Source organism: Pteropus medius, unplaced genomic scaffold (assembly GCF_902729225.1).
Source record: "Pteropus medius unplaced genomic scaffold, Ma_sr-lr_union100, whole genome shotgun sequence".
Lineage (NCBI taxonomy): Eukaryota > Metazoa > Chordata > Mammalia > Chiroptera > Pteropodidae > Pteropus > Pteropus medius.
In genome coordinates this window covers 5,796,744-5,820,520 of record NW_024353908.1, presented here as the reverse complement: position 1 = coordinate 5,820,520, position 23,777 = coordinate 5,796,744, and the positions used below count along the sequence as shown (strand labels likewise).

Here is a 23,777-nt window from a genome sequence, read left to right as displayed (position 1 = left end):
GAACAAAGTGACAGATGTTTGGAGTTGCTTTCCCAAATTTTATTTTAGTGCTTTTATTCATTACATTGGTCAACAGCAGCACTCGCTGGCAAAAACAGGAACAGACTCAAATTTTCCTATCATCTATTACAGTGAGGTTCTCTTTTTTTCTTTTTCTTCTCTTCTCCACCTTCCTTTATTTGCTCCTTCCTTCTCTTCCTAAGCGCAACTGACTTTATAAGAATTTTTTAATTACAAAAGAATAACAAAGAAAAACTTCTTAATTTTCTTCCTCACCATCCACAATCCTGCCCTTCTAAGTAAATCAATATTAACAGTTTGGTTTGTATCGACAATTCTTCTCCTGCTCATGCAGACAGTATATATGCACAGAAAAATTTGTTTAAGTTTTTACAAGAGTGGAGTCATGCTGTATATAGTGTCCTGTAACTTTTCTTTATTCTCCTGTCACTATTTCATGGGCATCTCTCCAAATCAGTACATTTAGCTAAAAAGCATTATTTTTAATGGCTGCAGAATATTTCATAGTATGATCTTATCATAATTCATTCACATACTCCTCCAGTTGATTGATTCAGATTGTTTACAACCCCCCCTAAACCCCCAAATTGTGCTGCTTATTTTAACTGCATTTTTTTGAAAAGCCTTTACTCTGTGTGATAATTGAAGAGGAAGGTTCAAGTGCTTCTCATTTTTCATTTTGCTTTTATTGATTACTTTGTAAATTTAGTTTGTTTTATGTGCTTAAGTCTAGGAATCTTTGCATTTTGGATATCTATGCAATAATGTGGGGTTTCTCAATCTTGGCACTATTGTCATTTTGGACCAGATAGTTCTTTGTTATGGGGCCTGTCCTGCGCATTGTAGGATATTTAAAAACATCACTGCCTTCCACCCCCTCAATTCTGGTAGCATGCCAACCCTTCCTCAAGTACAACAACCAGAAATGTCTTCAGACACTGTCAACTGTTCCCTGGGGGCAAAATTGCCTAGTTGAGAACCATGCTCTAATAGATAATGTATATAAGGTATATATTTAGAAACTCAGTTATATGGCAGAAAATTATTTTTCTTCTATATACTTGTACATATATACTTGTTTTTCTCATGTATACTTGACAGCATGAGTCTAACGTCACATAGTAGTATTAGAAATGAATCTCAATATTAAGTTCCAAATAATGAGCCTCAGTTGGCTCATTTGTACAAGACAGCACTGGGATCTTCTTTAGGTTGTGCCATTTTGGTGACATACTGGTACATTGACACAGGGTCTCCATTATAAGCTATGCTATCTTAATCCCGTTTGAGTATTTCTTGGCTGTGACTGGGGCAACACCTACTCAATTAGAGAAACATGGGCATGAGATGGGAATGCCATTTGAGTCATATCATTTTATTCAAATGAGATTCAGGAGACATGACAGACAACTCAGTGTGGCATAGGATCATACCACTTCATGTGGTACACACAGTCCTGCCCATGGCACTCCGGATATTTCAAGTGTATAGTAGGCAGTGGCACCCAGGTAGCCAACCCATTGTCTCTGTTCTACAGTAGCTCTCCAGCTTCTGACCATGGGCAAAATGGCCCCACTGCAAGGATCATTGTCCCCACTTTCCACATATTCTATAATTTTTTTTTTGCAAATAGATGCATGTATAATGATTTAAGCAGCTTCACATTTTACAAGTGACTATTGTTAATTTGTTTAGTTAATAGGATGTGTATTATTATATCTGAACAGAGCTGAGCATCAGGCCCTTAATTAGCAATGTATCCCCTTAAACAAGCAAAATTTTTTTTATTTTTTTATTTTTTATTTTTTATTCTTTTTACAAAAAGTCAGGTGGCCTTCTGTTGGTTTGACTTAGTGCCCTTTGCAAACAGATGACTAAAGATTACTGATGTTTCTAGGTGCTGGGGGTTAAGCCAAAGAGCATTTCCCTTCTTTTGCTTAATAATGAGCTAAGATGATTGAGGATCCATTGTCATGTCTTTGGTTTGCATTTTAGTTTGATAGCTTTGTTGTCAAGGTTATAGGAAAACATTAAAATTTGCGTGCATTTATTTAAAAAATAGTAATGTCATCTAGGCTGTTTTGCATTTATGGTTTACACACACACACACACACACACACACACACACACACACACACGTAGCTACTGCTCAGATCAAGAAGGTTTGCTCTCAGCCAGTAACCAACTCTTCCCCCAAAGAAACCATTAGTCTGACCTCTGTCACTCTTAGCTTTGCCTATTGGCAAATGGAATCAATCAGTATTTATTCATTTGCCTCTTTTAAAGAAAGCCTGATGTAGAACTCTTTCAGTTAAAAAAATGTAGGAAATTATGTAGTCATTTTTCATATTACAGAGAAATTACCTTTGGTTTTAAAAAATAATGAGTTTTCTTACCTCACTTAAAAAACAATCTGTTCATAAAATTTAAATATTTGTACATAGCTATTTATTAAATGAATCTTACATATTTTAAATTCACATGAAATTATAAATATACGAAAACACATTTTTAGTCTGCTTTTTCTTTATTTTTACTCGTGTACGTACCCATACCAAGTTATATAGAACACGGGTTCCTTCCATCATAAATCATATAGAATCTGTTGTAATGAAACAAAATTTTAGTTTTCTGTTATTTTTGAAGATTGGGTTGAGTTATTGTTCCTTTGAGGAGTATGGCAATTGTCTTTTTTGTAGAAAAAGGGGATATGACCTGACAGGATTTTTTTCTGATATGATCTGTCTGTGCCTGTGAGGAATCTTTTGAAATAGGTAATAAAACCTTTAGTGCCATTCCAATTGTAGTTTGTGAAGCTGACAAGCAACTTTTCTTTGGGAGAGCTGGAAAACAAAACCTGGGAAGACTGACTTGTTACTTTGTCCATACTGGTTGCCCTGACAACAAACTAAACATTTCAAAATACTTGGGCAAATGCCAAAAATAAATGATGCCTGGGGGTTATGTTGTTAAAGCAGAAGTACCAAGACCATGTTTAGATGATAAAGGTTGCAGAAACCATATCCATTTAAGAGAGTTTTGTTGTAGCTTTCTGACTCTTAAGCTAAATGCATTAGCAATGAGAAAATCTTTTGCGGTAAGTTACAGTAGCTAAAGGTTAAGGTGATACAGGAAATAGAACTCCAATCTTTGTTTTTCGTTTTTTTTTTTAAACCTGTGTTCTCACATTGTACATATTCATAGAGGTATTTGTAGCCTGGTAGCAATATCTACAAATCATGTAAAGTGAATGTTTATTATAGCATTTTCTGTATACTAATTATCATTCATTAAATAATTTTGGCAAATGACTAAATTATAGGAAAAAGGCTTCTCTTGGCAAAACGGGAAGGATTTCTGTTTTGTTAGACTCAGTGGGAGAAAAAAAAAGATCCTGTTGCAGCATTAGGTATTTAAAGGGGAATAGGTTATAATAGTTGAGTACTTAGGGATTCGGGAAGCCCCTTTCACTCTTTACTGTTTTCTTGAGACTTATACTCTAATATCGTCCTCTTTGGTTTTAATCGACATTTATTTCCAGTCTTGATTTTGGAATGCTAATACTTTCACTATACATTTAGTAAAAAGTAATATGATTCCTTATAGATGACTTGATTGTCAAAGTAATTTCTTCTGCCCATTTTGGTGGAAATACTTGGCATTTTTCATCTATGATCGAGCTTATCTTTATGAACTGTCAGTGGTGTGGTGACACTTGTAGTGATAGAAATCTGGGACTCTCATGCTGTGGGTCAGAGATTACAATAAAAATATGAATGTTGATTTCCGAAGGTTCATGCCTTTTAGATTTTACAGAGGGATCTAAATAGATTGTAGATAAAATGGTGATTCATAGTTTTAGATTTAATTAATCAGCATCCTAACTGAAAAGAAAAAAAAACACCCTCCAGAACTCTGTTGTCTTCAGTGGGTCCAGATCCCAGTTCTATGACCTTCCGAGGTAACAACATTTATCTACCCTGCTTATGCCTACAAATGACCTGGCCCTGCCTCTGTTTCCCCATCCGTAAAGTGGAGATACTGCCGCCCATATAATATAGTTGTTGGGAAGATTAACTTATTTTAAACATGCCAGCACAGTTCCTGCTTCTCCAATAGCTGACATTTTTATTGTTTTATGGTAAGGAGACTATGTTGTATTAGTGGAAGCTAGGCAGATAAACTTTATTCTGTTCCTGTTGACATACCGGCTGTATGGGTCTCAGCCAGGTGATTTAACTCACTTAACTGCCTCTGAGTCTCAGTTTCCTTAATTGCAAATTGAGAATCTCAAAAAGATAATATATTTAAAGTATGTAGCATGGGTCTCGGCATGTAATAAGTATTCCGCAAATGATAACTGCTGCTGTTATTATGGTGGTTATTATATCATTATTATTATTACTTGACCATATATTTACATTGCAAAATTTTTGCTGCCATTTCTATAGCCTAGCTACTATTATCTCTCCCTGGGTTCTTGTTAGCCTTCTAACCCCTCTCCTGTGTTGGTATGAAGACCCTTCGTGGTCTGGTCTTTGCCTACCTCCCCATTCTCTCATATTGCTCCCCACATTTCTTTCTATGATTCGCCTACCCTGGACTTCATTTATTTTTTCAAATGTGTTATGCTACTTCCCTACAGAAGGCCTTTGCAAATGCTGTTTTTCTCTTTGGAATAATAGTCCTCACATTTTCACCTCCACTCTACCTCTTCACTTCTCTACTCATTCCCTTACTAAATATCCTCATAGGATCCTTGTACTTCGCCTTAACTTTGCCTTCTACTTAATTATTTAAATCACTTGTCATTTTACATTTTTTTGTGGGCTCATTTAATGAATTCTAAGCCCTACCTCAGACTGTAGGTCCTGATTGAGCAGAGATAATGTGAGATGTGGATTTCCATTGTATCTTCATTTAGTTCCCTACCACACTCATTTGTTGTGAGAGGGAGTGAATAAATGGATGAATGACTGAGATGGTAATAGAAAATATCTGGTCAACATTTGAGGAAATAGAGGCAGATGTGGGGTGTGAGCTTCATCCCTGGCAGAATGCATAGGAAGAAAGCAGATTAATAGTCTGGCACTCCACAGAGGAAAAACAGTGTGTTTATGCAGGATGAAAAACTGTGCAAATGAAATGCAGGGAGGAAGGAAGAAGCTTAGCAGGAAATAGTTGTCGAGTGTTGGAAAAAGGAAATAACTGAGAAATGACTTGATAGAAAAGTGTGCATATATATTTCCTCTGCTGTGGTTCTTATTTTTTTTTCGTTTACTCATTTGTCACCTTGGTGCTTTTTTTTTTTTTTTGAGTCTGATTTACAATATTCTCTTTTTCTCTCTAGGTTGCTATTTCCATTTATTTGTACAGACAAACTTATATACCAAGATAAGCAAAGAAACAATGGCAATTTCATTTTTATTTTGTTCTTCCTTCCCAGGACAAACACTATTGGTTTCTTTCATTGTCTTATTATTTCATCAAAAATGCTCTTTCCTTATCATTTCTGATTGTTTAAAGCTTCAGCATTGGCTTCTCATTTCAGTTGTCCATGTCACTTAAATGAAAGGGGAGATTTTTCAGGGAAGAAAACCTCTGCTGAGACCACTGTCAGGTACTCTGGTTGAAGGGAGTGAGGAACCATCTGTAATGTAGATTTAGTGTTTTTCTTTTTTAGTCTCTAACATTTCATATTAGCATTATGTTATATGTAATTCATATAACATTCACTATTTTATAGTGTACACTTCAGTGTTTTTTTTTAGTGTATTCACTATCTTGTGCAGTCATCACTGCTGTCTAAATTCAGAACATTTCCATCACCTCCAGAAGAAGCCCTGTATCTGTTAGCTGTTAGTCCCAGCTTCTGATTACCCCAGCCTCTGGCAATCATTAATCTACTTTCTGTCCTTATGGGTTTGCTTACTAGTATTTCATATAAATGGCATTATGCAATATGTGGTCTTTTATGACTGGCTTCTTAGCATAATGTTTTCAAGGTTCATCCTTGTTGTAGGATGTGTTAGTACTCCATTTCTTTTTACGGCCAAGTAATATTCCATTGTATTCACAGACGACATTTTGTTTATTCATTCCTCAGCTGATGGACATTTGAGTTGCTTCCACTTTTTGGCAATCACGAATAATTTAGCTACAAATATTCTTGTACAAGTTTTTATGTGAACATGTTTTCAGTTCTCTTAGGTGTATACTTAGTAGAATTGTTGTACCTTATGTCAACTCCATGTTCAGCCTTTTGGGAACTTTTAGGCTGTTTTCCACAGCAGCCGTACAGTTTTACATTCCCACCAGCAATGGACTAGGGTTCCAGGTCCCAGTCTCTCCATATTCTTGCTAACATTTGTGATTTTCAGTTTTTTTTGATTACAGCCACTCTAGTGTATTCAAAGTTGTTACTGTGTCTGACTTTTTTAATGGTGGTTTCTGGTGGGCTTTGTGTAGTTCTCTTCTCTCCTTTTGTTTAAAAAAAATAATGGATATTGTTCTTGTCATTTTTATTAGAACTAGATTTTGAAGTGGGCCTTTTCTGGGACCGAAAGAATCTTGAATAGTATTTGAGGTACTACTGTGTGTTTGGGAAGCAACATGCTTCGAGAAGGTAACTGAACCAGAAAATGGCAGTTATAGCCTATAAATTAGGATTTTTTTCCCTACCAAATCAAGCTTCAAGTAAATAGTCTTAATGTGTGAATTATAGAAACCTATCGTTATAGGAAAAATGTCAAAAAAGAAATTACAGTAATAAAAATTTGTGTCTATGGTTTGGATTTTTTTCCTTGTGTAACTTTTTTTTTTTTTTTTTAACATTAAATGCTTATTCATCATATGTTTTTACCATGATGATTATTGGTATGTAGACTAATCTTGTAAGATCCTTTAAATCTTGTAGAAAAACTCTGATAACATTAGCCAACCCTGTTTTTTATTCTGTTGTTTCAAGTGGATAAAATATCATGACATTAAGAAGCTTAAACAATTATAGATTTCTTTTCCTCCCAGTCATTGGATGTAATTTAGTATTGAAAAGATAAAATTACTCAACTTCAGTTAACTTCAGCTGTCTTAACCCCTTCTAAAATTCTGTTTGTGGATTTGACAATGTCAAATCAGTGACAACATTATTTGTTATTTTCTAGTAAGATCATCACCATCTAGTAAAATCGTCAGCGTCACCCATAAACATGTGAGTACTTCAGTTATGTGAGGAAACTGGTTTCTAATCTTTAGGGGCTTACAGTTAAATACAGAGAGCATTGATGCCAGTAGGTATCATGGATGTGAAACGTTTGCAGCATATAGTAGGCAAGAGGAAGTCCCTAGTTATAAAGATAGAAGAAGCAACTATGATATATTTGACATTAAGATTTTAAGACATTTCCATATTTCAGGCATTAGGGAAACATGCTGATTTCTGATTATTCTAGGAAAAGAAAATTAGGAAAAATATTGGAAGTAAACAAATATTTGTTGAGGGCCTACTAGGTGACAAGCTGTGTTCAGATGTTGATTGTAGAGTAAAGTGGATGAGAGTTAGGGGTCTTGGAGTCAGATGGCTTCAATTTGAATCTCGGCTGTGACAACTATTTGTGTGATTAGAGTGAAAATGAGATTGGAGGAAACCAATTTAAGTAACTTCTCTATTTGGTGCCTGGCCCAGAGTGGGCAGTCAGTAAATATTAGCCTCGTTATCAAAATAGTTTATAATTATTTTTATTTTATGTAATGTAATTATCATAATTATTACTTGAAGGAAGTGGTATTATATGCATTTTTCATGCAAGAAAATGAGGCTTAAATTGGCAGGAGATTTGCCTATAGCATTTCTCACCTAGGGGTGATTTTGACCCCCAGGAGAAATTTGTCAATGTTTGGAGAAATGTTTTTGGTTGTTACAACTAGGTTTGCAGGCTGATACTGGCATCTAATAAACAGAGGCCAGGGATGCTGCTGAGCATTCTACAATGCACAGGACAGCCCCCACAACAGAGAATTGTCCAGCACAAAATGTCAGTAGTGCCCAAGCTGAGAAACCTGGTCGACACATGGACCTTCCAGGTGAAGAAGTAGGATCATTTCTTCATGAGAACCCAAGGAGTGAAATAAAGTTAGTTTTTGACAAGTCCCTTTAAGAGAGTTTCATGGCTCAAGACTCAAGTATGGCTTCATGGGGAGGGTGACAAGTCAAGTCAAGGTAAACTGAAGTGATGTTGGAGGGAATTGCCGTTCATTTGTTTTTTCCATCATTGGTTCATGTATTGATTTGATATCATGTATGATTCATGTGTCGATCATTTATTCTGGAAACACTTAGTGAGCACCAACTCTGTGCTGGTCATGGTCCGCATTCTCATGCAACTTCTATTTTGCTAGCCGGACATCACAGAAATGGAAGAGAACATTTTCAGAATGTAACATGAGAAGAGAAAAAATGATTTAATATATGAAAATACAGTTTACGAAGTTGTCTAATTAGAACTCTCACATTAATTTTTTTCCTTTATTCATTAACTACTCAAAATCATTTATGTACTGGCATTCACTGGCATCTTCTTGCTAGGTCCTGACACTCTTTGCTTCTTGTTAGGTCCTGACACTCTATGCTTAGGGAACTTTGTCTTCTGTTTGTCTTTCCATATATATCCCTCAGAAAGAATTTGCAGTTTATCATTCTCATTACCAGTGAAAATCTTTACAGAAATGAGAGCTGTATTGGTCTGTATTGGTCTCAGCTGACTTTAGGAACTGAGGTTAATGCTTGGGGTAGGAAGAACCTTCCTTAGATATTTACTGAGCACTGTGGTACTTTTAATAATTATTTTAGTATGAGATAGTTTGTTGGGTTTTATGGGAAATATCATAAATATCTAATTTCCCTAAAAAATGCTTGACTCATAAAAAAGATTGGAATAAAGCAATTATATTTTTTAAAAATGTGTCTATTGATAGAAATCGATACCAAAAAGCAAGTGTGTACATACATACACATACTTTAAGATAAATTGAAGGTCTTGATTTGCAGCAGTTTGTACTTTTATCCCATGATAAAACAAAAATTGCTGCTGTTATTATTATGACCTCCATTGACCCAATGACTCAGTTTTTTTTTTTTTTTTTTTTGATTAACCACAAATTTTCCCGTAGTGGGGAAGAGGATAAGCAGTTTCCTTGGTGCTGGGAAATCCCCCTCTTAGAAGTGTATATTCATCATGAATGAGCTAGGCTAAATTTTTGGTTGTTTCTGTTCTTATCTAAATAGAGAGGTCTGAGGCAGATGTACCCAGTGCTATACATATGGAAGAACCGAGTCAGTACCACAGAGCACAGTTTTACTGGTCACTCCTGTGTAGTACGAGAATGCACTGAGCTATTTAATTCTTTTACTGTGGGACAGCCAACTCTACGAACTCTCTGACGTTCTAAAAATACATAACCATTTTTATGACAGATAGCATAATATATTTTTTTCTTGATTAATTTTGCCAATTTGGTTTGTTTCCCCTCTCTTTCCATTTTCTACTCCCCCTTCCCTCCTGCCAACAATTTCTTTGAACCCTCTACACACTTTTGGGGTTGAGGCCTCCTTTTTATTCTGGCTTGTTTATTGTCGTCTCTTCCGCTAGATTTTCCAAGCTATAATGTCAAGAAGAATGTTAATTTTGTTCAGTATACTTCAAAACTTAAAACACTCATGTTATATAATAGACAATAATTATTCAGTGAGTGAATAAATTCATTTTTAGAAGAATGGTAGATAGTGTTCTCGTACTTTAGTCCATTTAATGTAAATGATCATGTGAAAATCTACCTTGCAAAGCAAATTTTGGGTGCAGTCTGTTTGCAGTTCTAAAAACACTGAGGGATTCATTTTACTGTTCTTTTAACTGAAAGACTTTTTTTAAAAATGAGGAATTAACTTGATAATAAAAAGATTCTTCGAGACCAAGAGCCAATTTGTAATATGAAGCTAAGGATCTTTTCCTCAGAAAAATGTATTTAGCCCATTATAAATTTGTGCATGTAAGATTTATGGTCCTTTATAGGTGTGTCTTTCAACTCATATGTTAAGAACTTAAGCTGTTCTCTCTGAAAGAAAACTGATAATTTAAGGTGGAGCTCTTTTACTTAAAACTGTGAGCCTATGTACTTGTAATCAAAACCGCAATTATTGTTAGATTGGTTCCATGTGTAATTAAGACAGAAAAAATACAAGCCAGTAAAATGAGTAATGCAAGGAAATTGTGATGCACAGCTTCCTTTGGAAGAAGGTTCACACTAGACATCCCTGTCTAGTTCTCTGGTGAAGATTCTTATCTTGGCTGCATAGATTGCTCTGTTTAACATAAAGGAAAACAAGATGATCTGCCTTTGCTTGGGGAAGCTTCCTTCTCGGTTTCCCGGCCCCAATAAAGTATTGCTGGCTGGATGATTTTCTTTTAACTTATGCGCTTTCCCCCAGCATGTTGGTTGGTGGTCTTATTGCCTGACTTCTCTTTTATTTAGAATTCCTGTGGTACGTTCTAGCCCCCTGGAGCTGTGTTAGGGATGACATAGCACACCTCAGACCTGAGGTATGCTTACATGTTAAATTTTATTGCCTTTGGCGGTCTGTGGATCTCTTACTCCTTCAGTCTGATTAATGGGGAATTCAGAACTGTAGTTAGGAGATAGTTTACCTGAACTATGTATTATTGCTTTTTAAAAATTATTTACTTATTTTTTTATTTTTTATGCCTACAGCACCTGGTCTGTCTAAGGGGTCTCTCATCCAAGTACTAACCAGGTCTGACCCTGCTTAGCTTCCGAGATCAAATGGGATTGGGCTTGTTCAGGTTAGCATGGCCATAGACTATTATTGCTTTGATGGAATTAATGATCAAATATTAGCCCAAATTAGATCAAATATAGTGCCCAAAGCAGAAACATGGACTGTGCTTAATTTTACATTTCCCTTTTCAAAGGCTTTTTGTATTGATTAAAGCCAATTAATAAATGGAAATGTAATTTAATTTCTTCTACACCCTGGTTGAATTTGATGAGTCTTGCTTTTCTACAGTGACATGTATACAGACAATATCTTTGTTTACTAAGTGCAATAATTAAGGCAGAATGCTTTTTACTGCACTCCTGTGGTAGATAAACTACTCTGATACTTTTCTTTGGGTTAAAGTTTTCTTTTTACAGCCTTGGAAGTACTTACCTCATCGAAACAGTTAATCTTCCAGTGACCTATTTTGGAATATATGGACACAAAGGCGTTTCTCTAGAGTTGCCCCAAAGTATTGTGTATTTAGTAACTAAACTTAGTTATTTTAAATGCCAGAGATTGTTGAGTTGGCTATATATTTGATTGTTCTCTCTGTTCAGCAATTTATTATGTTGGAAAGCTACTTGGTAAATATCTTTTTTTCTTTTTTGTTAATCTTGATATGAATATGTAGCTAGCTAGATAGATATAAATTTAGATTTTATGTTCATTAACAATTTAATCAATATTTACTGACTACTTTGTATAGTTGCTGTAGCAGTAGTTACTGGGGATTCAATGATGAACTAAAACTGGGATAACCATATAAATTTTAGTTCAGTTGGATACTTGTGAGACCCAAAGGTGCCACTCTTAGTAAGTACTCTAGGAAAACAAGTGTAAACCGGGACTGTTCCAGGAAAACTGGGATGAATGGTCACCTTAGTTTAAATAGGCATAGTCTCTGTCTTCTTGGAGCTTGCAGTCAATAGAGGGGAAGAAGATTAATCCAGTAATCAGACAAAATACCAATTTACAGCTATAAAAAATTGTAAAAGACCATATAATAGAGGACTTGACCTGGTTGTGGGGTTAGGGAAGGCTTTTCTAAGGAGGTAAATTTTATACTGAGATATGGAAGGAAGCTTAGGAGTAGAGTATGGTGAGAATATTTCAGAAGGAAAAAGAATGTGCAATAAGCTTTGGGGTGGGAAGGGAGTATGGCATATCCAGACAACTGTGAGAAGACCAGAGTGATGCAGGCACAGCCCTCAGTGCAGAGCGTGGTGGCGCTGAGGCTAGGAAGCTTGGTCCAGTCCTCACCACACAGCACATTGACTGCCCTGGAAAGGGTTTAGATTTTACCCTTACTTAATACAGTGGGAAGCAGTTATAGAAGTTAAAATGGAGAGAGGGGATTAGTAGGTAGTGGGTCACATCATCATTTGGTCTTTGAAGATTACTTGGGCTGTAGTGTGAAGAATAGATTGAGCAGAGATGGGCAGGCTGAAGCAGGGCTGGAGTCAAGAGTGAAGCTGAGGAGAGTGGTTAGGTGGCTCGTAGTCCAGTTGAGGGACTATAGTGACTTTAACTAGGGCGGTAACAGTGGAGTTGGAACAAATGACTTTGAGAGGTATTTCTGAGCGAAACTCAAAAAGACTTGGAAACAGACCCTTACGAGGAATGAAGAGAGTTTAAAATTCTTTTGTACCTACCTGTAATGATATACAGTCTGTTGTGTGCGGTCAGCCTATTTTGTAGATTGAAAATTGGAGCACTGAACAGAAACCACAGAACAGATAGAGATAGCTTAACTGACTTCTGAGATAGTCTCTAAGTGACTAGATAGATAGTTTATGAGAAGTCAGAAACTCAGAAATTATCTTAACTATTTGATATCACAAGGGTACCGTGTAGTATGCATCTTAAAAAATGAATTGGGTGTGGGGGAGAGTACAGCCTTTACATTCTTGTGCCAAGAGTTGAACTATAGTATGATTCCAGCTAACATTGCTTTGTCATTAATTTCTTACCCTGATCTCTCCTCAATTAGCCTGTAGGGCATCATGACTAAGGTATCATTTAGGATGCCAGAATAATTTTCTAAATAATAGGGGTTGAAAGTGCATTGAAGGGGTTAAGGTAAGGATTCCCAGATGCTTCATCTGTGATCAGGGTGCATCTTAGATATTGGGCCCAACTGGTTTATCACATGGTTCTTTTATAAAGCTGTTGCTCATATTAAAGTGTGATGTAATAAAGGTTATGAATTAAAAATAAAAATAAGGTCACATGAGTGTATATAAACACCAATGAACTAAGTGTATCTTTCTTTGTTATGGGTGGAAGACTTTTGCTTTTGTACATGACATAGCATCAGGCCAACATAGGTATTTAAATATTTGTCAGATAGTTTGCTTCTTTCCTTGATTCTGGGTTCTTATTTTACTCATATTGCCTTTATTGCTGATGTATAATGCACACTTGTTAGCAATAGTTACACTAGATCTTTCTCTGGGGTCGTCTTATAATATTAGTTCGGATACTATACTGAGAACATCAAAATTTACATTACCATAAGCACAATTCTGTTTACTCTTTAGGTATTAAATATCAATTTTGTGGCATTCTAAAATTCTTAAGATAGTATCTTGAACATTCTTCCGAAAATATTGTTTCAATTAAGTAAGAAGCAGAAATTCTTTCACAGGTCTCTTCTTCTTTTGCTTAGCCCTTTTTAATCTTGGCAAATTATGAAATTTCTGCATCAGTTTATACATAGTGATCCAGTTTCCATTAGCAGTCTTTTTTGCCTGACTGGAGGTGAGGAAGGACGTTGTTAGAAATTTTCATCTGCTGTCTCTTCCTTTTTGTTTGTTTGTTTGTTCTGTGCTGAGTATTTTAAGCAGGCTCATCTACCTTTGGTCCTTCATCCTCAGCTCAGCATTGGCTGTCCAAAAGAATCGGATGTTTTTTTTCAAAAGCTTAGTGCAGATTTTGATATCTTGTTGCAGGATTTGATACTGAGAGTGACTGAGGCTAGTGACTGAGGGATAATGTAGGTGGCTTTGACGACTGCTTGCCAGCTCATTACTTTACTAAGCATTGAATCATATTTTAGATTAAATGTGGTTAAGTTTTTCCATTCAGTTCTTAAAACCTTATACACCAAGTTAGATATGTGGCTTGTTTAACTATATTTGCCATAAGCAGGGTTCCTGGATTAAGGTTCAGTACGAACTGGGACAGTCCAAAGATTTATTTGATGGCAATATGCTTAGCTTTTGAAATAAATAATATTTATTTTTAAATAATATTCAATATTTATTTGAAATAAATAAATAATAGAGCTAGTACTCAAAATAACTTTTTAAATTTAACAATTTTGACCTTCATTCAAAACGTCAGTTTTGATTAACTCCCTGAAAAAAGACATGTAATTTCAACATTATCTATGTGATAAGTGGACCATATGTGTTGCTTTAAATCCTTCTTAGCATAAAATTCCTCATTAGTGACAGAGAAATAATGACTATCTTCAAGGGCCACTATGAGAGATAAATAAGATCATTCATTTGTTCATTTAACAAATATTCATTAAACATTTAAATGTACAAGGCACTATACTAGACATTGGGGGTATGACAAAACTAAACCAAACTTTTGCCCTCATGGAGCTTATATATTAATATTTGTAAAGCACATTATATGTGATTAATAAATGGTAGCTTTAATTGTTGCTATCCAAAATTTGTCTGAAACTTGTCATCTAAAATATGTTGTTAAATTATTTGAGAATTTTCCTTATTTTGTATTTGAATTAAAGTAGAAGTGTTGAATTTCTGTAGATATATGTGCACATTTAATTTTAAATTTCTAAAACAGTAATTCTCAATTCTGACTGCACATTAGAATGACATGGAGAGCTTTTAAAAAACAAAAATACCAGTGTCAGGACGCTGCCGTCAGAGATTCTAAATAATTGTTCTCGGGTGGGACTCGGGCACTGGTATTTTTTTAAAAGCTCCTAAGGTGATCGTAATGGGCAGCTATAGTTGAGACTTACTGCTTTAAAGGTAGGACTATTTTATGAGTGTTTATACATTACGGTTAATGATAGATTTGCTATTTTTATATCAAGATGTATAACTTGCTGTGAGAGAAGAGCTATATCATTAGCTATGGATGGAACAGTTTTGATGATAGGTTTCAGAATGAAATATGTGGCTTCAGAAAACTAGGATATGTGGACTTTAGGCATGACTGCCAAAGTGCATCTGTGTCACCTTAGGTAAGTCATTTTACTATGTAGGCCTCAGTATTCTTATCTGTAAAATGAGGGGTTTGGTTGAATGCGGTGAGGTTGCTGACCAGTACTAGCATTTTGCTGTGCTATAATGCAGGGGTCTCCAACCCCTGGGCATGGAACTGGTACCGATCTGTGGCCTGTTAGGAACTGAGCCGTACAGCAGGAGGTGAGTGGTGGGTGAGTGAGTGAAGCTTCAGCTGCTCCCCAGCGCTAGCATCTCTGCCTCAGCTCCACCTCAGATCATCAGGAATTAAATTCTCGTAGGACACCGGTCCCTGGTGCCAAAAAGGTTGGGGACTGCTGCTATAATGTATTGATATAATGCCCCAGTTTGTGAATTACCTGTAACCAGAATGGTTTCTTGGCCCGCTGCCTTATTCCGTCCCTTCCCCATTTCTAATCAAACCAGTGGTAAACATCCAATCAAAACCCGACAGACTGTCAGCTGGCCAACAGAGAGCTGACTAAGTCTTGGGAGAGTTCGAGTAAAGACACAAATGTTATTTCTATCTGTGAAACATAGAAGAATGAGGAAGGGCTGGGGGAGCTTAATGATCACCTTGGACCATGTGTGAATTGTGGAGTAGGTGTGCAAGGCACAATATTCATGGGAATGCAACCAGGTAACCCATGAGAGAAATGGTGAAGAGAGCTTTGTGTTTGACCTCATCCTAGTTTCAGTCCCCAGGGCCCTAGCTATATTTAATTCCTGTCCTTGGGCAACTGTGATATCTTCTGCTGTTTCCTTATCACTTCTTCATCCTTGTACTCCAGTGGGTTTCTGTCTTTTGCAACCCCAAATGATTTGAGTAGAACATTAGGTTAGTAGAAATTTTTGAGAAACAAATGGAGCAATAATAAAAATAGAAATGGGGTAAGGAGAATAAGCAAAATAACTTAGATGTCATAGAAAGAATGAGGATAGTAAGTTATAGTCCTAGCTCTGTCCCAAAATAGCTCAGTGACCTTATCCAAGGTGCTTGACTACCAAGTTTGTCTAAAATGAGAACGGTGCAATCTCATAGGGATGGTGTAATGAAAAATTAGATTACAGTTGAAGAAATGCTTTGAAAAAGTAAAAGGCCACATCAGTGAGGGGATCACCTTGTTAACAGATATTTGGAGAATGCAAGTTTTGAGATGTTTGTCCTCAGAGACATAAGTTATAAAATATGCTTGTAGGACTAAGTTTTTAAGTGTTGATTTAACTCTAAACAGAATAATTTTTTACTTCCGTCAATTTTTAATTTTCATAGCTTGATTTTTCTCCCAATGATTATTATTTTATTCTCAGAATTTCTAATTATTTGTTGCCTAAATTATCTTATAGAGTTCATATATATACATTGAACTATATATTTAGATATAGTTCAATGTTTTTATAAAGTTCTGCTGAAAATATGGATAACAGAGTTCTGTGTGTTATGAGTTAATGATAGAGTTATTGTTTTTCTTTCTTTGGGTTCAGTGAAGAGCAAGAATTAGGTCATGCATGCAAACGATTTAGTTGGTTGGGTTTTTTCTTGTCCTCAGTTGACATATCCTAAAATTAATTTGTTGCGTCCTGCTCAGTGGGTTGGGCAGATAATGGGAAAGGTTTGTGATTGGAATAGTAAGGATGTCAAGAGTTCAGAACTGAGGGAACTTGTCCTTGCAGTGAACATGCTTAACATTTGGACACTATTAAGCCTGACTCAGACAAGAGTTTCTTATCCTTCTACATTACTCTTGAAGATAACTGTTCATTGACACAGTCCAGTAGCTAAGAAAGATTAGATAAACTATAAGGAAGATTGGATTGTTTAGTAGGTAGAATGCGTACAAAATCTTTTCTATCATTTATGCATTTATTTACACCAAGTGGAATAATTCTCTCTTGGAAGTGCTGTTATATTTTCAGGTATATTTTGGCATTGATAGTATTCCCTTTCTCAGTGCCACTTACAAATTCAGTTTATGTCAGAAGCAAAAGTATAAGGATTTCTAATAGACTGTACTGCTAGAAAGACCTAGGATATTTTCCCTTGCATTCCAAATTGTTTTCTATTCCCTTAGCGGAAAAGGAAGATCAAATGTGGATCTCATAGATCTGACGTTGGACCACAAGTTTCTTGAATCATTAGCAGCTTTGATGGAATTACCTAGCTTGCATATATTTAAGATTTCTTTAAAAGGTGTGAAGCTTATTATTTTCAGTGAAGTGTGAATGGAGCATGCAAAACTGTCTTAAAACTTAATGACAGGTTGATTAGAGTTAATAGATTTAAGTTCAGTGGAAAATCAATAATTTTCAGAGGATGACTTTTTTTTGATTGGTGTTATGAACAAAAAGTGAAAATATTTGAAGATCATAGATAAAATTCTGTAGTAGAGCACTGAAAAAGGATCACTAATCCATTATTTTCTAGGGACACATTAAGAACTACACAAACATAATAGAGGATCACTGGGTATTTAATTTAAATGTTCCTGGAAGATATTAGATGCTTATCAACCCTATGGTTGATTACTGTTTCATCTGACTTTTTGTCCATTGGGTAATCATGTATGATTGGCTTATGGAAACTAGGAAGGAGTTATATATTATATACTATTGGTCCAGTCACTGCATGACTAGGCAGAATCTTGCTTTCTTTCTCAAAGGATCAACTCTTTATAGACTTTGATAATCTTCCCAGTGTTATATATTCACAGTGTCTGATGACTTAGCCTTATTTGTGATATGTTTTATTAGATATAACTTAAGTATCAATTCATTAATTCTTTCATGATTCATTCAGTAAGTCTTTTCCCATTTTGTATTTTTAAACTGTCAGTTCTGCTGCCATTTGTGTGTGCATGTGTGTGTGTAGTAGGAAATTTTGGTATCTTTGTATACCAAAGAGGTGTGCCAGTTTTTAATCTATTGGTTCATGTAGAAACAAAGTGCAAACTTCTAGGCATCCCTTCCCAGTGGAGTCACATGGGGATTCACTTAATTCTCCCAGCTGAAATGTATGGTAACACATGTACAGTGTTGCCAACCAAGGAAGTTCACATGAGCCTTGGTCCACGATTTATTTTGGAGGTCATGTAGTTTCTGTGTGACTGACCTCAGCTACTCAAACTCTACATCCTGCACTGCCCCCCGCTCCCTCCAGCAGCAAAAACCTGTGTTCATCTTAAATCATACTGTTAGAAAAACTTTTTTAGGATAAACTTTTAAACTTTTCTGGTAAACTGGTACAGCATGGCTCAAGGCCTCAGGCATACAAAAACACTCTTATCAAGCCGAATATTTCAAGGACTCAGAGATTATCTCCTAGAAGCCAACAAAAGCCAGTCCTGAACATAGGCCTTTCTGTGTAATGTGCAAGGTTTGAACAGTGCAGGCCTGCTGAATTAAGTCTTTCTTGCCCACATATCTAGTAATATTTTAATGGATGCTAGTCATTGTGAATGTGTCTCGAGATTTTGTTGTCTTCCTTTAAGAAGTGTTGAGTTTTGTCCTGGCAAGCAGGACAAAAATCCCCCTTACTTGGGGATCAGCTTAATTATTTTGAGGTTCTTTTTAGTCTTTCTGAGAGTGGATCTAGTATAGCCTTGTTATAGGCCTAGTTTATCTCTGCGGCCAAGATATGACCTTTCTGGAGTCTCTACTGAATGCTGCAGACGTTCAATGAAGTTCCTCTACTTTGGCAGGTTGGACTTTGAATGTCTCCTTCTGTGAGTTCTCAGTTTTTCCGCTTATAGCTTCCCAAAAGACATTCGTTTCCTAGTAGTTATTTTTTCTCTGGTGGTTGTTCTTTGCTGAGCCTTGTGGTCTCACCCTCTACATATGGATATTGCTATTAGGCTAAAGACTCAAGGAGACCCGTATGAAGATTTCTAGATCTCTTTTTTGCACAGCTCCTTCCTTTTTTGTATTCTGATCTGACCTACATAGTCCAACCATCTCATTCTTTCTGAATTCCAACCTTTTCTTCTCAATTCATTGAGATTGCTCTGCTCTGCTCAGATTCCCCTTTTCTGCCTCATAATCCAGAAAATAGTTCTAGGCAGAAAACATAGGTAATTATACTTATTTCATTTGTTTCTCTTCCTTCAGGGATCACAGTCATGAAATGCCTAATGTTTAGTGACTGAAAAATGTTATTTTATATATTTTATTGAATTTTTCAGTTAATTACAGTAAAAGAGATAATCTGGTACCAGTTACTATGCATGGCTGGAAGTGGAATTTTTTTTCTAACATAATTTTTTTATAATGGTGAAGATCGGGTCTTGAGAGTCAGGCACATGGGGTTCAAACTTAATCTCCAGCATTTCCTGTCTTTTGATATTTGGCAGTCTGTTAGCATCTCTCTATAAAATGAGCATCACAATCTCTAATTCGTAGGATTTTATGAGCATTATTTGCGAATGTTTAGTATAGCTCCTGAAATATATTAAAGCTTGTTCTATGATGACGATGATGATGATGATGATGATGATGATGATAGAGATTGGTGGTCACTGTATTTGGCTATATTTACACAATTAAGTGAGATTGTTACAGGGGAAAAATGCTATTATGTTAGAAAGTCAAGGTGCTGCAAGTCATATGGTAGTTAATTATCACCCAAGTATGATAGGATCAAGGGGTACATGGACACTTTTTTTCCCTCCTCTGCTTGCAACTGTCAGAGAAGTTATAGGAAAATTCATCGATGACTTTTAGGTGTGGTTGCCAAAAGAGTTGATGCTTGTTCTGAAACTACTCATATAGCCTTTAGGGATACAAAACTGTAGACTATGTGCAAAATGCCTTCAAAAATCAACCTGAGTATATCTTTAATGTTTTATTTCTTAAGCTGTGTGTTGTTTATATTTGTCTTCATTCTTCTGGTACATTCAAAATGTTCCATAATTTTGAAAACCTGTCTTACCCCCTCAGATAGTCCTGATGTTTAAAAAAAATGTTGAATTAAACATGTAAGTTTCAGTATGATGGGTGGGATATTTCCTACTTAGGTAAAGTTTTAAAATACATATATAGAATATTATCATATACTCATAATGAAGTGTGTGTGTGTGTGTGTGTGTGCATGAAAAACTTATTTTGGAAAGAAACACTAACTTCAGGAAAACAATTTCTTAGAAGAAAAATGTATGGGAGGGAGAACAGGCAAGAATACAAGAAGGTCTTAAATTGAATTCATGATATTTTATTTCCGAAAAAAATTGAATCAGATATTCGGAATAACATCTTAGTATCTAGGCAGTGCTTATATGGGTAGTCATTATATTCTCTGTATGTTTGATATATATCTGACAAACAAATAACAATAACGTTCTAGTTGGAATTAAAACTCTTATTTTAGTGGTTTGGTTCACGTATATCAACCCTTTTGGGGATGTTTCCAGGTATGTGCTTATAATATTCTGCACTGTGTCTGCCTTGGGGCAATTCCAGAATATAAAGTTATACTTAGGGGTCAAACATACCTCTCTGTCTGCAAATATATTTGCAATAGTTATTGTTAGGATAAAACTTGATGGCTGGTCTACTTAAGTTTGAATTATGGGAATCGGAATGCAGGGACTTTCTCCTGGGTCAGTCTGTGCTCTAAGTTTAATCAGTTCTCTTTTGAGCTATTCAAATCTTAAAACCCCGAAACGTCTTCTCATTGCTAGGATAAAGTCCATGCAACCTAAGGGGACCTATGAAGCTCGTACTTTCTCCCCTGTTGCTCCTTCCACCATCATCTGCGCTTTATTTTTGTCATCCAGCTACACTCAATTTTTTTTCTTCTTTTTCTTTTGATTCCTCTCAAGTTCCTGTTCATTCCTTTGTTTTCATTCTAGGCTTTTGCACTTGGATTTACCCATTTATCTGTAGCTGGCTTCTCTCTTCCCTCAGTGTTTTTAGCTGACTCTTGTATATCCATCAGTTTAGCTTCAGTATCCCTATTGATTATCCATATCTATATCTAATTTTCTCACAGTTCCCCAATATTAAAGCTCATATCTTTACTGTTGTTGCTTGCTTATTCATCTTTCTAGTCTAGATTTTTTTGTTTCCATTTCTCCAGCACCTGCATATTGTTTGATATAACATAGGCACTAAATAAATTTTGTTGAATGAATACATGAATGAAGTACATTTGGGCTTTTGACTTATATATTCTTGCTAGATAATTAAATTTTTTAATGAGAAATACTGGGTCTAAATAAAACATTTATGAATATTTTTATGAACAATTTCATAAAACATTAATAGAATTTGGAGTCAAAAGTATATTTTAAAGTCAGAGAAGTAAAGTGTTTACTCTCAAGGGAAGAATGTTAGAGTCCGTGTCATTAATAGATTCATTTTCTTTAATTAAACTAATTAATTTCTTTAAGAAATTCCATTGAATTTTTTTTTTTTTACAAGTAGCATATGGTATAGAAAAAAAATCAGAGGCGAATATTTAAAATGAAAACAGCAGTCGTCAGTTCCACTGTCTCTCAATCTATGCGATCAAATAGGTTAAATAAAATTTCAATAAGATTCACTTTCAAGAAGAAAAAATAACGAAAGAGACTTGTTAAGTCACGACTTGTTTTTTTTGAAAAATGCCATATAAAAGATGCAGTGTCTCCTCCAATGTTAGCTTGTTTCCTGTAACCTTCTTCCTCAAAGGCCCATCCTATAAAAGGTTTAGCCTTCTTTTTTCCCCCCTCTTTCAAAGACAGTAACAAAAATGATACTAATTTAAGCCCTGCTAAATGTCCAGATGCAGCACCTGGGGAATAAGTTCAGAAGTTCAGAATTTGGAACTGCTTAAGCTAGGAGAATCTGCTTGCTGCGGTTGCATGTTGGGTTCTAGAAGCTGGTAACTTCTTTTGGGTGGGCATTGTTCCATTAGAATAGATGGCCTGAAGTGCGAATGTGTCAGAGAGTGAAGCCTGAATGTGAACTTGTCCAAGAAGTTGAAACACTTCTCAGAATATCTTCTCCTGATGATTACCGTATTATTACAACTATCACTTTCTGGGTTCGAAGAGCAAATTCAAAGAAGCATAAGAGAAGTCTTTCGATCAGTGTTGTCCAGTATGTTAGCACTAGCCACATGTGGCTATGGAGCACTTGAAATGTGACTAGTCAAATTGAGATGTGCTATAAGTGTAAAATGCATACCAAATTTCGTAGATTTGAAGTAAAAGTGTGAAATATCTCATTGAAAACTTTAACGTTGATCAATGTTGAAAATATGATTTGTGTACATTGGGTTAAATAAGATAATTAAGTTCACGTCACCTGTTTTAGTTTTCTTTTTAATATGGCTACTAGAAAGTGTAAATATATGTATGTGGCTCACTTAATATTTTTATTGGACAATGCTGTTTCAGGAAAAATTTTTACCAGGGATGTTCATGGAATTTTGTCCATCTTAAACTTTGACATGACTGTTTATTGTGAAATTGTCAGGTTAGATATGGAATTAAAATCTTGGAATTTCTGAGTTTCTTAATAACTTGTAATTTAAATGTAGCAAGCAATAAAAACAAGAGTAGGATTTTTTTCCCAGTTGTTAAAGAAATTTCTAGAAACTAAGAGCTTCGCAAAGCTAAAAATTCATTCTCATTGTTTTATTTTTAAGCTCTATTTTAAGTTTCTGCCAGGACAAAAATGTTCATTCCCTTTTGGGTTCTGATGGCCTGGTAAAACTTCTCTGTAAACCCAAGGGATGTGATAGAATTGGCACAGGAGAAAATTAATTTGGTTGGGATCCATGAATGGAATGGAGGTAATGTGCAGGGCTTGCAGAGTCCACTGTAATCAATCATTGCAGAAGTTGGCTGTGTTGCTGGGGCTGCCTAGCACCCTGCACTTTGGGCAGCAGCACATCAAGATATCTTCCTGGAGAACCCTACTCTTGTGCAGTAAGAGAAATATGTAAACATAGAAATAGAATATGTGTATAATTGTAGGCCACATATACATACACATATTCAATAAAGTTGCTTGGCATTTATTCGTGTGTGTATGTGTGTGTGTTTCTGGAAAAAAGTTAAGTGGGTTTTTCCACAACTTTTTTTTCTTTTAGCCTAATTGTAGTATATTTTCCAACCCCACATTTTTCCAGTAACTTAAGCTCAAAACTCATAGCAGTGAGGCACTTTCTTGTCAAAGGTGAGTCAAAAACAGGAACCTTTTAATTCTGTCACATGAATCTGGATGTTATAAAATAATAATAGCAAGGACTTTTTTTTTTCTTTTTCCTTTAATCGTCAGACTTTTAGCTACTTGACTTCTTCACCATTGCTGAAGCTAGGAATTCAGAAGTGTAGGTCGGATATTCTCCGTAACAAATGCATTCAGGAGCATACACATTAAATGGGTTATAAATAGTATCTGCCCTGACAATGCTGGAATTTTCTCAGCTTCTGGAGACATTGAAGTCTTTGTTTTGTGGGTCGCTGCCCTCTCTCCTACCCCCTAAGCTTGACTCATAAAGCCTGAAAAACTAATGAGGTTGCTGAAACTTAAAATCTAATTGGTAGGATGTATGGGAAACAATGAGGGATGGCAGAAACCATAGCTTGGGTTCAAGGCGGCTTCTCTGTTGCAGTCCTGCAGCTTGCTCACTTTGCATTTTATTGTTTCAGGCCCTTGAATTAATTTTTTTCTTTCAATAGGATCAAATTAGACTTAGATTGAAAAAACTT

At 35.7% G+C, this 23,777-nt stretch overlaps 1 protein-coding gene and 1 pseudogene across 6 annotated transcripts in view; one reads left to right on the top strand and one right to left on the bottom strand.

The window, feature by feature from the left end:
- The window catches only part of MITF (melanocyte inducing transcription factor), a 212,490-nt gene that overhangs the window by 56,186 nt on the left and 132,527 nt on the right, over positions 1–23,777 (top strand). The gene's annotated exons all lie outside the window — the stretch shown is intronic.
- Positions 10,777–10,895, bottom strand: LOC120593849 (uncharacterized; annotated as a pseudogene).